At 42.2% G+C, this 4114-nt stretch overlaps 1 long non-coding RNA gene across 1 annotated transcript; it reads right to left on the bottom strand.

Moving 5' to 3' along the window:
- Positions 1-516: 516 nt before the first annotated feature.
- Positions 517-820, bottom strand: LOC139027825 (uncharacterized). Its single transcript, XR_011479981.1, has 3 exons — positions 738-820; positions 686-706; positions 517-603 (listed from the first exon to the last, which is right to left on the bottom strand). It is a non-coding gene; the product is annotated as an uncharacterized lncRNA (long non-coding RNA).
- Between the last annotated feature and the right edge of the window lie 3294 nt (positions 821-4114).

Raw genomic sequence — 4114 nt, 5'->3', positions numbered from 1 at the left:
CTATGCCAGTAAATATGGAATTTGTCATTCATATCCAGAATTTTGAAAGCTCAGTATTTGTGTAATTAAATTTCCGCAGCATAGCAGGAAAAATGGGCGAGAATTGAAGCTGTCACCAGCAGCAAAGCACGGGAAAATCTTCATCTTCTATCCCCTGAAGGGAAAGATCGCTCAAGGATGTTGACGCTCACATGGACGCTACGGCAACCAGGTGAGACAAGGATAAAGACCATCCAAGACGTTTCTCGTTAATCACATAGTGAATTAGTGATCTTTGTGTATGCTTGTTATCCAAATAGTAGCATTTCATAACTACTATTAACGGCGTCTACACTGCAGATGTGCTGACAAATTGAGCTTCCCACAAAGCCTGTCTTCAGGGTGAAAACATTTGGCTAAATAAGAAAAAAGTTTCATGTAACTAACTATGGTACAGCCTGGATATAACTAACTATGGTACAGCCTGGAGATAACTAACTATGGTACAGCCTGAAATAACTAACTATGGTACAGCCTGGATATAACTAACTATGGTACAGCCTGGATATAACTAACTATGGTACAGCCTGGCTATAACTAACTATGGTACAGCCTGGCTATAAACTACACTATGGTACAGCCTGGATATAACTAACTATGGTACAGCCTGGATATAACTAACATGGTACAGCCTGGATATAACAACTATGGGACAGCCTGGCTATAACTAACTATGGTACAGCCTGGATATAACTAACTATGCGTACAGCCTGGATATAACTAACTATGGTACAGCCTGGATATAACTAACTATGGTACAGCCTGGATATAACTAACTATGTACAGCCTGGATAATAAACTAACTATGTGGGACAGCCCTGGATATAACTAACTATGGATACAGCCTGGATATAACTAACTATGGTACAGCCTGGATATAACTAACTATGGTACAGCCTGTGTATAACTAACTATGGTACAGCCTGGATATAACTAACTATGTACAGCCTGGATATTAACTAACTATGGTACAGCCTGGATATAACTAACTATGGTACACCTGGATATAACTAACTATGGTACAGCCGGATAATACTAACTATGGTACAGCCTGGATATAACTAACTATGGTACAGCCTGGATATAACTAACTATGGTACAGCCTGGATATAACTAACTATGTATACATCGGGATATAACTAACTATGGTACAGCCTGGATATAACTAACTATGGTACAGCCTGGATATAACTAACTATGACAGCCTGATATAACTAACTATGGTACAGCCTGGATATAACTAACTATGGACAGCCTGGCTATAACTAACTATGGTACAGCCTGGATAAACTAACTATGGTACAGCCTGGATATAACTAACTATGGTACAGCCTGGATATAACTAACTATGGTACACCTGGATATAACTAAAACTATGGTACAGCCTGGATATAACTAACTATCGGGACAGCCAGTCCATTCCCCCACCTGGGAGGAAAACACAGGGCAATATAACAACAACGGACGCTCATCCTCCTCAACCAACAGAACTATTATAGTACCAGAGAAGTTATATCAAAGTCCACTTAGGTAATGTTTTATCTCTCATTACACAGTGAATAATAGAGTGGAAAAATCAATTTCATCAAAGAGCATAGATCAAAGTCGGGTAACCATGCTCTCGTACCTCACGTCTTTTTCTCGCTGTTTTTCCTTGTATTGAATTCACAATCTGAACGCTCCCACTACGAAGCTACATTCGGTGGGACCCGAACACTCTCTGTTTTATACCCTGGATAGTTGTGTCGCTGTAAACTGTGGAGACCTGAACTTGGCAGCATAGTTGAGTAGATAACGCTGAAATGTCCTGCGAGCGTTTTTAAACGACCTAATTCGTCCGCGCACTGAAGCCTGCAGTAACCGCCTTCTGCGTTTATTAGAACTACACTAATACAATTGTGACATAGCCTGCACCCCGCCATCATTATACATATACTCACGACGTCTCGGCTTTAGAGCTCACCTCCTATATTAGCTTCAGACAGATATGTCAACGAGCACTCATTGAAATAAGTACATGAAATTCAAAAGCTCGGGATAGCAGCCAGTAATTAATTTATAACACACTCTAGTTCTGTGGACCGCTCTCTGCTCACAGATACACTCTATTCTGAACTGACCTCCGTCACTGCCATCCGTAGATCTAGTACACTACCTCAACTTCAATTCACATGCTCGCACCTCTTACAACTCGAATACCTATACTGACCTTCGCTAGGGTACAAATCTATAACTACTGCACCTCCTCTAGTCAGGTAACACTGCATTGACGACTCTCATCACACGTCATCATATACTGACCTTGCCTCAGTCATACTACATATGCCTGACCTCCTTTCGATCATCTATGCTGACTCCTCCAGTCATCTATCTGATCTCCCTCAGTCATCTATGTCATGACCTCCTACAAGCTTCAATCTATACTGACCTCCTCAGGTCTAATCTATCTGACCGGTCTTCTCAGTCATCTATCTTGTACTCATTGGCTCTCTCATGACGCGTCTACTTAGAACATTGCTTATATATCCGCAGTGTCTGGCTGTCATCGCAGACAAGCCTCTGAACCAGTGGATATGGCGGGGAAACCAAGACGCACAGTTATACATCACAGGCACTAACAGTTCTGATTTTGATGGCTAAAGGGACAAGGCCGAATAAAATAAACTGTTCACACGCCAACTCAAGCGGCCCTATTGTCACAGCCGCCTAACATAATTAATCTGACCAAAGGTCAATGCTTAACAGTGAAGTAAGGGATTCAAAGTTTCACTCCAAAACTTGTCATTTTTTGCCAGTGTTCTACAATGTTAATTTTTGCAATGGCCTCCAGGTCAACCGACTAAGCGTTTTTCTGAGAGAAGGACAGAAAGAAGTAAGGGAAGAAGAAAAACAAAAGAGAAGGACAGAAAGAWAGCTAGCCTGCTGCTACATTCACTATGACAGTGTGGATCGATTCTGACAGATGATAACTTCCTTGATGCACATAATACATTGCATAATATCAATTAGTATCTTCTCTTCTCACAGCAGAAATGTCACTTGGCACCTTTTAACTCCTGCTATAGAACTTAATCAATCGTCTGAAAATAGTACCACTCATTTTTGAAGGGCCTGCATCCTTGAAACAGACTAAGCCTAGTCCTGGACAAAATAATAACTTTCAATGGAGAATCTCCATGAGTTTGATTTTTGGTTTAGGACTATAGGCTTAATCTGTCTGGGAAACTAGCCTATGGTGTGTATAATAAAGAATGACGTGATATGCAGAATGAGAGGCCTAATTGACAAGCCCTTCTCCCAAATGACAGACATCCTGTCCTCCACTTCGTTGACTCCATTGGGGATCTTTGTAAAGTCCTCTTTGCCCAGGGCCTTCTGACACACAGAGAATGTGCAGTTGTATGTCCCAGTCACACTGAGGTCATGACTGGAAGAATGAAACAGAAGCATCTACATCACTAAACGGTAAGGCAGCCGTCTTTACTGCCTGTCATTCATTTCTATTGCACCGACAATATACAGTTACACTTCACTTTCCGTTCTTTTTCAAAGATTCCACTGTGTTTTGCATTGTTGTCCACCTTCCCAGTTCCTGTGTTCCTGGCTGGTCGGTAACACTGTGTTACATACACTCCACTCTGACATATATTATGTGATGTATGTTTAAACAGTCATGACTGTTGGGGTCATACGCTGATAGCACTAGTCATGACTGCTTATAACATCTGTTATGTCATTGTTATGGAGCACTTATGGGACAGWGGGTGCATGGAAGGTGTAACCTAATATGCTTTACTCAGTGAAAAGGGCAGAAGAGGGACAGTGAGATCAGGTTGATATTGTTTAAGGCTCCACATACTTTGCCAATAGGTCCATAAGGTATCCAGGGGTGCTGGGGTCGGGCCTCAGAGGTGGGCCCATGACGAACTTGGCAGCGTGGGCCCAGTCTTTGTGCCAGCAGTGGGTGCCATCTGTACCCAGTCCTGCTGCTATGGGCTCTCCAAACACCGCACGGCCTGTTGGGGCACAAAGATCTCTAAAACCATGCATACATAACATAGAACACCATCCATGT

Source organism: Salvelinus sp. IW2-2015, linkage group LG6.1 (genome assembly GCF_002910315.2).
Source record: "Salvelinus sp. IW2-2015 linkage group LG6.1, ASM291031v2, whole genome shotgun sequence".
Classification (NCBI taxonomy): domain Eukaryota; kingdom Metazoa; phylum Chordata; class Actinopteri; order Salmoniformes; family Salmonidae; genus Salvelinus; species Salvelinus sp. IW2-2015.
Note: the sequence above shows the minus strand (reverse complement) of the source record. Positions and strands in the feature narration are given on the sequence as shown.